Below are 12,093 nucleotides of genomic sequence, written 5' to 3'. Positions count from 1 at the left end.
CTTGCCAATAGACGCCATTGTATCAGCCAGCCCCTTCATCCTGGTGAAGTACTCCGATGCAGTCATGTCCTTCTTCTTCAAGTTGGACAGCTGAAAGAGCAGCTGCATGACGCGGCCGCGGTTCTGAGACGCGAAGGACTCATGCAACGCCAACCACACGGAGCGAGCGGTGGTGAGCTGCGTCATCTGTCCGAGGATATCCTCGGTCATGGAGGCGAGGAGGGCGATCATGACCAGCTGATCCTGCTGGAACCAACGCAAGTACGCCGGATTGGCGATCTCGCGGACGTTGTCGCCTTCTCCTTCTTGGATAGTCGGGGCAGGCGCGACGATGGAGCCGTCGACGTACCCGAAGAGCTGCTGTGCCCGGAGCATAGGGACGGCCTAAGTTTTCCATAGGAAGAAGTTGTCGCGGGTGAGGCAGATGGATGAGGTTGGTGATGGAAGAGATAGGGACAGGTGCGGGTGGGTTTGCGACGCCGGCGGCAGGGTTGATGATGGCTCCTGCGGCGGCGGCGGCACCTTCCATGGCGAGAAGAGATTGGATCAAGCTCTGATACCAAGTTAGAAACACAGGGAAAGAGATTATTTGCCGTGAGTAACCCTCACCGGCCTGCCTCATATTTATATGCCTCAAGGGGTTAGATAAGGATTACAAAGAGATAAGTACAAGAGTTTGTTGCTGTTGCTGGATAAGCTACAGGGATTTACGGCAACAGAATTTCCTTCAGTTAACACAACTTGCTATACCACGTAAAGGCTGGCCCCGACAGTGTTTGAACAAACAAACTGTCGGAGGAGCAGCGCCCCATTTTAGGCCGTATCTTGGCAAGCCGCAAGAAAATGTGCGATATGTTCGTGTGGTGACCCACTCCCGTTAAATTTACTAAACTGAGGCTGTCGGTAATTAGCTGGGAAAGGTACTAAATCAACATCCGGCGGACATGGATTGACATATCCCGGTTGCATCGAGTAGTGTGTTTGCATATATTGGGCCTTGACCCCCTTGGCTATAAGTTTTTGGATGGTTTCAAGGTTGATTGCCGGCGCTGGTTGGTGGCTATTTTGGCTAGTGGAAGCATTTCTATCAAGCTCGGGATTTGTATTGTTGCCGACCTGTGCACGTAGGGCAACCAGTTCATCATCTTTTTGCTGAAGTGCGGCCGTGAGTTGAGCCAGCCTCTCCTCAGCTGAGAGGTCATTCGCCGCTAGGACTTGCTCACACATCTCGGATCAAAGTTGTGTGGCTCTTCCTCACGTGCGTAGGAGGAGAATCCTTACGCAAGGGATTATAAGACCCTGAACAAGCTGAATCCCCTTCTTCATTACTCGAGTTTTTTAGACTACGAGTTACAGGACGGTGGCCTCGGACAATTTCCTTTCAGGGCCTCTTTCTCTTGAAGTGGATTGTTGTGGACAACGTCTCGCTGCTGTCGTCCGCTGCTTCCATAATCCCAACCGGCAGCACGTTAAAGACCTCAAACATGTTGGTCGAGGCTCTCTTGCGCACCGGCCATGGAGCCAAAACTGCAGGCATTTTTCTTGTTGCACTTGCTGATCTCTTGATCACGTTGTCTTGGCTTGACGGAGCTGACTCTGCCCTTTGTATTCTGCTGGATCTGGATCTTGCTCGTACTACTCTTTCTCTTTCTTTATAGGCAGCCCGTCTTGACCGGACACGAGCAGCTTGATTCACATACTCTCGGCGTTCAGGATGTTGCTGGATGAATTCTTCGTACTCAGGCCGTTTGGCGAGGGCCTCGGCCTGCCGCATGATGGCGCCACCCACATCATTTTGAGACGTGGAGGCACCTGGGAGGTGCGACCTGAGTGTCTGACATATGCTTCTGACAACATACGAGTCATCATGATTTTGCACTTGTATCCTTGGCCGAGTGTCCTCCCACCTGCCCTCGACAGACTTGCTGACATGCGAGCATTGTCGGTTTGCAGCGGCTTGATCCACTGCAGCTGGAAGATCAGCCCAAAAACGGCGAGCATTTCTTTGCCGCCACGGATGCATACTCGCCCATCAATGCCGATATTTTATGCTTGAGAGCCTCAACTTCTTGAGCAGCTGGAGAGCTGATCTCATCTAGATTGTCACGAAGCTTCTTAGCTTCAGACTGTTTGGTCGACTGGGTTAGCTTCAGTCGGGCAACACCCTCTCGAGTGGCATGTAAAGCAAGAGTGGCCGCATCCAATTGAGCAGAGAGGGAGTCGACAAGCTTCTCCTCCTTATCCTGTTGCTCTATCATAGATAACAGCTCATTGGATGTGCTATTTAAAATATCGTCAAGTAACTGAACCTCACTCGTCGCTGCAACAATGGCTCCAGACTGTTTGGTAGGTGCACTATCAATTGCTGCATCAGCTGCTTGCACCTCAGTCGAACTGGAAATGATACCTTCCAAAGCTTCTTGAACAGAAGCAACTTGAGGCACAGAGGGGAGCACTGAAATCATCTCCTGCAGAAGTCCATGGCGCTGAGGTTCTGTAATATTGAAGGCATTTAGCCCTTCAAATGACGACTTCAGTGCTGACTCAGTGGTTTTCAGATAAATTTGCGTGAGGGAGGAGACGTCAGTCGTTTCCTTGTCCTCGCCTAATGAAAAAAAAGCGAGTGAATAATAATAATAAAAAGAGCAGCAGGATGAGAAACAAATATGAGTTATGCAAGATTACCTTGTAAACAAGGGGGATCTCTGGAAACGCCAGCTGTTGGAGACGCGATAGGATCCGCAGGTGGTTGAGAAGCTGGGACTGAAGCCTGCCTCGATAAAGCATAATCGTCAACATTCAAATTGGCCAGATTGCCCAAACCGTGATCCACATCCCCATCAGCTTGGATCTGCACTTCCTTGTGAATAACAGGAGCGTCTCCACCAAAAAAAAAAGGGGGGGGGGGGGGGGGGGGTGGGTGCAAGATAAATAAGATTGCAAAATATATAAGTAAATCAATGAAACAATTGTGAATTATAAAACTACCTGCACAACTGCTTCCACGATATCATCCACGCATGTACGTATGAGATTTATGTGGACTAACCCTGCTCCTCTCCTTTTTGAAAGGTCAGGCACAAGCAAATATGATAGATTGGTCTTGATTTGAGCACGCATCTACTCTTTGTTCAGGTATGCGTGTGGCACTGTGGCATAATTATTCTTTTTCTCTTGGTAGTACATCACGGCATGCACATGGTCAAGTACGTGCCTTATTCAGCATCAGTAAAATTTCGTCACATGGATGGCGTGCCGGTGGGTTCTCATACGAACTTGGTCCGTCGTACATCCATGGAGATTTAGGTAGCTTGGTCCGTCGTACAACCGTAGAGACCAATATACATTATGCTTTCATTTGTCATCGTTTTTTCATTATTATTACTATTCTACTGGGCGTGCCAGAATCTGATGACGGGAAAATGGGACGAGGCTGGCAGACTTTTGGAGATTCTGAAGAGTTGGCGCCCAACATCCAACTGATTTTTTTTGTTTGGTTTCCAAGCATGTAATCTGCTATTTATTTTGATTCCAAGATACACGAACGTGTTTTAAATAATGCATTACCGGACATCAATATGTCAGCTATCAGTATATTCATTAAGTTGCTTGTTTCTCTACTTGCATGCAGCACTGCACCGTATTCCATCTGGCTCTTAATGTTAGCCTGTTAGGACCCTTTATCACCTGCTGTCCCTTTTATGTGATCTTTATGCCTTGAGTTACAGAGACATGGCGCGTACATTTTCAATGCACCATGTTTTATACTCATCAAGGTAAATTTATTTAGGGTCCTCACTTTTTTTAGGTCACTATTTTTTTAATATTTCTTCAACTTATTTTCCATAGTATTTGTTTATTTCTTTATATGAGATGATGCTTTGTCGTCGCAGTTTAGGCTTGTGGATTATTGGAGTATGTCTTTCTATATATATGCCATAGTTTATACTCATAAGTTATTGGAGTAATATATTTTATTTGCGCCTCGGTTTATACTCATGAGGTGTGGAGTATAATTTTTCTTCCTTTTTTTTTATGCCCCAGCTTATACTCATGAGGTGTGGAGTACATTTTGTTTTTGTTCCTATGAAGTAAATCTTGTTTTTGTGCCCCAGTTTATGCTCATGAGGGTATGGAGTAAATTTTGTTTTTGTTATACTCATGAGGGCATGGAGTATAATTTTTCTTTTTATATAACACAGTTTATACTCATGACATCCGGAGTATGGAATTTTTTAATTCACAGTTTATACTCGTAGGATTTGGAGTGTGAGTTTCTTATATATGCCACAGTTTATACTCATGAGGTCTGGAGTATACTTTTTTTTTTGCATACACACAGTTTATACTCATAAGGTTTTGGAGTATAATTTATTTGTACCATATATGTCACAGTTTATACTCATAATATTTTGGAGTAATTTTTTCGCACTTGAAGGTTTGGAACGTTTTAATATTTGTATCTCTTTTATGGGAACATTAGGCCTACAGTTTTAGCTCCTAAAGTCTATTGGAGCAGATTCAACCTTTAAATTGTTTAGAAAGCTTTTGCATACAATTTTAGCTCGTAAAGCATATTGGAGCATTTTAATATTTTATTCCTTTTTTTAGGAATACTTGGCATACAGTTTTAGCTCGTGAAGCTTATTTGGAGCAAAATTTTCTTCCATTTTATCATAGGAACATCCAGCGTACAGTTTTAGCTCATGAAGCATATTGGAGCATTTTAATATTTTATTCCATCTTTTAAGGAACACTTGGCATACAGTTTTAGCTCGTGAAGCTATTGGAGCAAAATTTTCCATTTTATCATAGGAACATCCAGCGTACAGTTTTAGCTCATGAAGCATATTGGAGCATTTTAATATTTTATTCCATCTTTTAAGGAACACTTGGCATACAGTTTTAGCTCGTGAAGCTATTGGAGCAATTCGACCTTTTATTTCCATTTTGGGAAAAATATATGGCATACTGTTTTAGCTCGTGAAGTGTATTGGTGCATTTTTTGTAATCGCTTTATGTATGCTGATCACAAGGTGAGAAAATATAGATATTTCCTCCATTATGTGTACTGAAATGACTCTGCACTTGCCCCAGCTTGCCAACAAGAAGCCTCATATATTTTTCACATGCTCAGCGTGGCAAATATATTTTGATCTGCTAATAAGTCATTGTCTATGGGAAATCATCAGAGGCTAGATGTGCCGCAAGAAATTAGCCAAAGCTTGATCCACCATGGCCTTGTGTGGCATGGATGGACGTCAAATTGCGACCAAGACATTGTGTATTTAAACAGTCTTCTTCAAACCATTTTATTCAAGATGCATCTGAGAGGGTCTGCTCTCAGAACTAAACACACGACGTGTTTCTGCATGTTTTTGGCTGCAAACACTAGTGCGGAACATTTTTTCAGACATTGATAGTTGTACCTAACTCCCACACTATGATATGGCAAACATGATATAAGGATGTTTCTTCTCCTGCACATTATGTTGTGCTGAGATTACACCTAGTGATCAATGGTCTATCCTTAACTAGTGCACCAAGGGAGGATTATGGACTATTTCTTAGTGTCTCAACATGCATTTTGGCATGCTTGATACCACTCAAATGAGACACCTGTTTTCATAAGGAATCAGAGGTTTCAATCTCCTAGATAGATTTGAGCTAAACCTTCCATTGGCAGCATTTCAATAGTTTCCCATATACTTTTGTTGGGTTGATCTGCATCCCAAGCTTCTTTGTGCTTGTTTTGCTACCATGACTCATCATTTATGTCGATCAATGGACAGCTAATTGTGGATCAAACACCAGCATTTTTTTTTCATAAGTCCAAACAAAGACAACTCTGTTCGAGAAGGAAGTCATGGCACTTTCTTTGATAAGTATAAAAATTGGACGAGAAACATCACTCTTACCAGTTATGACCCCTTTCAAGGCATCAAGGATGTTCTGATTGGCCTCTTCCATTTGTGCAGATGATTCAGCTTAGCCATGCTGACATCATACCCTAACCCATATTTATTTCCCTTTAAAATCTGGTCCTTATACAAATATTCAAATTTATTTTGGCAAAGCACCTTATGAAATGGTGCTCGCTGCCCCTTGCCGTTATATAAGGACGTGCCAGTGGAGATATGGAAGTCTATTTGCTTTCTTGTCATATTTATGACACACACTTTGTATCCCATTTTTCTTTTATACAACTTCTAGGTTATTATTCATATACCTAGAAGAGGATTACTCATCACACACTCACAGCTTCGGCTTCTGTGAACAATTGTGACCGGTATTCATTGGCATACATAAATTATGCAAAATATGATTTCTTCACAGTTTAGACTCGTAAGCTATTGCAGTAGTATTTTTTATGTTTGGTATTAGCCAACTTGTTTTGAAGGCATGCAACTTATTCCTCCTTTTGTTGAAGGGCAAGATGAAATCGAGACAACTGCTCCTAAATAGAGGTTGTCATGTTGACCATTAGGACTTATTCCACCTGAGCATGGTTTTGGAAATTTCTGATGATGTTTGAGTAGTGTAGTCCTATGAATAGCATGTCCATGCTATGGACGAAATAAGGATAAATTAGCCACCATCTCACCTTTTATAAAGGGTCACACATATTGTGTATATCATTATTGGTGTCAATGGAGGCCATGCAAGATATATCTTGGCCCGAGTAGGATGAATTTGTCCCAATAATTTTAGAATTAGGTGATATTGAGTTTGTCTCCAGTATCATGGGAGAGAATTTGCATGACGTTGCATAGAGATCAATACAATGCGACATGCAGGGACGAGTGATATGATTCCCCTGCATGTTACCATGCACCATGAAAACCAAAATTGTATCAACATGGTCTGATTATTTTAAATATATACCATGCCTATTAGGACATGGCCGGTATGGCGGAATATGCATGCTCCCAGCCACTTGGAAGATTTTTCTTCTTTTTCATATTTACTTGTCCCTTGCCTTGTGGTTGTGGGGTATTTATTTTTTTAGCATATATACTGGAGTTCCTTTGAAGACAACAAACATACGGGCTGCTTCTAATCTCTTGAGGGCCAGCATGGAGGTACTCAAGGATTGAAGTTACTTCGTCATAAAGTTTAGTGGTAGTTACGCTGATGATGCTAGCTGCCATGGTTTGGATAGTATTCACTAGGGGCTGGGGCGCGCCTTGCGCGCCGCCTGGAGCGTTACTGAGCAAACTTCATTTTTAGCAGTGGACTAAGGGTCACTGTTTTCAATGTAAACTGAGATGGCTGTGGTGCAAACAAAAATTCCATAATGGCTATAGACTGAAGAACAAAGACAACAGTGATGGCAAGGTCTGTAACAGTTATAACTTGCATATTTTCCTGGTAGTCCAGACAGAAAAAGTCATTCATACAGAACATCGTCGAGCAGTGGCAGCACAAAAGAGAGATTATGTTAGTTTTTCGTTACATACAGATACAGGTCACATAAGCTATTTCTGTAGGCAGGTCACAGGACATATAGGGTGGTCCTATAGCAATTCGACGGCAATTGGTAAAGAGGTCTATGTAGAACACTCAATGGGCAGTACATCTTCTCATACCTTTGAAATCTACAAAACAATTCCTTGATTGGCTAAGAACTTTGATTTAATACTACAAGAAACATAAAAGTCTTTCAACAATCGCCTTGTTCACTTAGGGTTCTCCATGTCCGCAATTGCACGAATGGATCTCACAAGACTTGTACCTACAAATAGTTAATATGCTGAAAAAGTATGACAAAATAAAAAACATAACCAAATAGATGAATAAATAGAGCCGTTACGGGTCGCAATGACGTTTTAAAGTTGGGTAGTAAATCTTCTTTGAGAGATCACCTGATACGGGCAGATTGTACAAAGCTTACCAAAAGTTCTATGCTGAATTGAAACAAGTAATGGAAAGACCTAAAAAAACTCCAAACAGAGAATTGATCCGCGCATCGCCAACGCCCTGCGATCAAAACCTCACAATCTCTAGCCACCGCAGGAGTGTGCTCATGTGTGTGTGTGGATGAACTCGCCTGAGCATTGGTCTTGGAGATCTTGCCCTTCTAGCTGGTAACGAGCATATCCTTGAAGGTGAAGCTGTGCGCGCAGCTGTTTCCCACATCCGGCGCCACCTTCCACCGTGCATACAGGCGGGGCACAATCCAACCCAACACGGATAAGAAGAAAGAAGGAACATTTGCGAAACACAGTGCCAGTGACTTAACTCTGTCTCAAAAGCAAGCTTCTTTCACCCAGTTTGTCACACATGAGAGTAACAGATTGTTCAATCGAAGGGGAAAAGAATGTCAAACTTGAGAGAGCGAGAGAGAGAGATGGGTTTTTTCATTGTTTATCTATCAGCGAAAAAGGAATTCCCCTTCGATTAGTTCGTTGTTGAACAGTTTTTTTACCCGTGTGAATTTCCGTACTCTTGTAAATATTGTACTGCTGAGTAGTTCAATGTACATTTGAAATTATGTGATGTAATGCGAGAAGGATGCTAATTCCCCTTAACACACCCAAAAATAATTTTAAAATTTGTAACTGAACTGTGAACAACTGCGAATGTTAACAAGCTAAGACCAGGCTAAATATCAAGTCAAATTTGGGTAGTTTACAACTGTTCTGTAGAATAGACCAGTAGCATCTCAGCATGAGCAGAAAATATAAATTTATTAGGGAATACAATGCCTGTTATTCCAATTAACCCTTAGTTCTAAAAAAAATCCCTTCCCCACGCTCTATTTGGAATTTCTTAATGAGCTACAGGTTGTTTCCACTATTACAGTAAGCTGCATAGAGGACTAATAGGTAGCCCATTTTTCTGAAGAAAAGTGCTGATGATTCTATTTCCTAAGATATTTAAAACGATGCATCTGCTAAAATGCCGAACCAAAGTTTGACAGTTTGATCTAGAACATGTAACCCTCAACTTTTTATTCTAGCTGAATTTCTTGGTTTAATTCATACTTTGTCCACAACTTAAATATATAACAATGGACAAAAACCACTACTTGATCTTCAACAGCCAATCATATAGTTCAGACCACCTTGAGTGGATGGTGAACTTTATGAACAACTAATATGTAGTCTATCTCACCTTCAGCTAACTGATACACTGAGGTAACACAATCATGCAAATAGAAAACACCAGATAACCCAAGAAACAATTATCTGGTGTTGGCAGAAGATTAATGAGATATACCTGTTTATTGGCTGGACTTCTGCTCCATGAAAGCCTAGTTACTTGTTGGCCTATCATTGTGCCAAGGAGAGGTTGCAGAGCCTCTTCAGCTGATGCTGTGAAACAATTATCTTGGTGGTAAACAAATCATGATTGCATAATTTGAACAAAGATAAAATTTGTACAACAATAATAAACTCATATCCACATGACAACAAAGATAAAATTTGTTCCACCTTTTACTGAGAGAGCCTGTAGAGCTATAAGATGAATAGTTTTGCGTACAATATATACTACACATGTCTAAGGAAGCTAAGTAATGGACTAAGTTTCAATTAACATAAAATATTTGTTCCTCATGAGAAATTTAGACACATCTTCCCCAGATTATACAGAATGGTATTTTAAATTCACAAAAGCAAAAACTAGACAAAGTGTTCAAGGTTCCCCTTTGCTACATTAGTTCCTATCGTTTCAATTAGCATACATTATTTGCTCCTAATGAGAAATTTAGACACAACTTGCCCAGATTATATGCAATGGAGTTTTAAGTCCAAACAAGCACCTAAGGCCATGTTTGAGAAGAACCGACAAGTCTTAACTTGTTGCAAACAGTGAACACAAAGGCAGAGTTCTCCACTTCTTTTATCTGAGCCGCTCCTACAAAATTGTGTCTGACAGAGTAATAAAATGGAGAAATAATATCACACATAAAAGGTAGGGTGTGTGTGAGGAGATAACAAGAGCAAACATCAGTATAACTAAGATTCATTTGGCTCAAAACAATTAATTTGCTCGCAAGCATGTATGGATTGCTTCTAGCATTCAACATCAGGATTAATTTCACTCCTACCATGTAGAGGCAAGGTTCTTATGATTAATACAAACAGTGAGAACTAATAAATCAATTGTAGGGACTGGTTGTTTGAAACACAAGTACTAACAATGCAACGGCAATCAATGAAACAACAGAAAATGATGAATCATCTCAAAATGCAAACACCTTTGCACCTTCTCCTCCTCCGATCTCAAGCCTGTGACCCACTCATTGCTGCGCATGCTACCCCTCTGATTTCCTCGCCCCCTCCCCACGCCGCCACTGCTGGTTGCTCTAGGCCGGCGCAAATCGCCTCTGCACTGCACCCCGCTGCTGACCAGCGCTGCAGCCACCTATTGCCCCGGGGCAGCCCCAAATTGCGTCTGCGCCACCACCCGCCACCGACGGGGAGCCACAGCCTCTGTTTGCCCTCCGTAGCCGCTGCCGGTACCTGGGGGCTGCGTTACCTGTGGCTCTTCCACCGACAAACCACAGACCGCCAGAAACACATGCGCGCCCCGACGAGCACAATGCCATCGGACGTGTCATAGCCTAGGAGCACGATCAGCACGATGACTCAAGTGTGGAACAAATAAAAGTAGCACGATAACATGTTTTGTTTTTCCTAAAAAAAATGTATTTCAAAAATTCCATACTATTTTCTCATAAATTAAATAGAATAGCTGGGCTATCTCTAGCTATAAGATAAGTCAAACAGAGGAGCCATTTGAAGCTATAGAGACAATAGCTTGTATAGCTCAAGTGCTCAACGATGGCCCATCACTTAGCTTTTTAGGTCCCAAAAGCTATAGGAGGGCTGTAGCTAGCTATTTTAAACCTTGAACAAAACAAATAAACTAACAAAGTAGAATCTAACCTGCACTCGAGGAATTTTCAAGGACATCAAGAGCCAACTCATCGAAACTTTCAGGCTCTCTGCCAGCAAAATAGCAAGAAACAGAGTTAGTCAAGAAGTTTGAACCTAGATCTAAGGTTGAATACTATTTCTCGAGGATATTTGAGCTACCAGCAAGATTATGTCTCAGCTATCAATTACGACGTGAACACATATGGTGTTAGACAAAAACATGAAATATCTCACTTTCTGTCAAATACAATACGCATACCTTACTTCATAATAATTTAACTAATTATGGTGACCATTACTTGGCTAATCTCAACTTAAAATGCAGAGTAAAACGGCAAAACACATTCAGAAATGGATAGCGATTAAAGAGAGGAAAAACGTTGCAATAGTACATCTATCCTGATGCTTACCTTCAAAGTAGTCAAGTGCGGAAGTAGCTCTATATGTTCGGTTTATGAAAGAAAAATACTAATCAATTTCGCCTTCGATACAGTGGCCAACTATTTTACAGGAAAGGATGAAATCACAAAGAATATAGCTATTGGAAAAGCAAAACGTAACTTATAAATAGAGAGAAGAGAGTTCTCAACTCAAAAGAACTAATCTTAATTTGAACTGATATTTCGTTTGTGATAGCATCACTAAGATGGAATTCTGAGGTTTGCCAAATAAATGTGAAGCTATGGATATCTATACAATTAATCCGAAGATCATTTATACGCCTAGGCTGCCACCAAAGAAACATAACAACTGAGACAATGGCAAATGATACTGAACCTCAGGTTGTTCTTCAAATACAACTACTCCCTCCGTCCCGGAATAACTGACGTGGATTTGTATAAGAATCTCCGTCCCGGAATAACTGACGTGGATTTGTATAAATTCTTATACAAATCCACGTCGCTTATTTCGGGACGGAGGGTGTATAATAAATAGCAATAGGCTACTTGTCATGCCTTGTCTTGGCTGAGCTTAAGACAAGGAGACGAATATGAGAAGCAAACATGAGACAAAAGATACAAAATTCTTTATGTTATTGGTACACAGAGGAAAACAGACACAACTAAAAGAAATTGACAAAACATAGGATAACAAGACCATTAATTGTGGCTACTGAATGAGGTAGCACTCCAGACAAGTTGTGTTGAAACAAAGAACAAGAAATAAAAGCGAATTGCTGGAGTAAACCTCATGATGCGATGATCCA

At 41.5% G+C, this 12,093-nt stretch overlaps 1 long non-coding RNA gene across 1 annotated transcript; it reads right to left on the bottom strand.

The window, feature by feature from the left end:
• Positions 1-7,450: 7,450 nt before the first annotated feature.
• LOC112271957 lies at positions 7,451-10,462 on the bottom strand. Its single transcript, XR_002965532.1, has 3 exons — positions 10,213-10,462; positions 9,223-9,317; positions 7,451-7,735 (listed from the first exon to the last, which is right to left on the bottom strand). It is a non-coding gene; the product is annotated as an uncharacterized LOC112271957 (long non-coding RNA).
• Positions 10,463-12,093: the final 1,631 nt, after the last annotated feature.

The sequence above is a fragment of the Brachypodium distachyon genome, chromosome 3, assembly GCF_000005505.3.
Source record: "Brachypodium distachyon strain Bd21 chromosome 3, Brachypodium_distachyon_v3.0, whole genome shotgun sequence".
NCBI classification, from domain to species: Eukaryota; Viridiplantae; Streptophyta; class Magnoliopsida; order Poales; family Poaceae; genus Brachypodium; species Brachypodium distachyon.
Note: the sequence above shows the minus strand (reverse complement) of the source record. Positions and strands in the feature narration are given on the sequence as shown.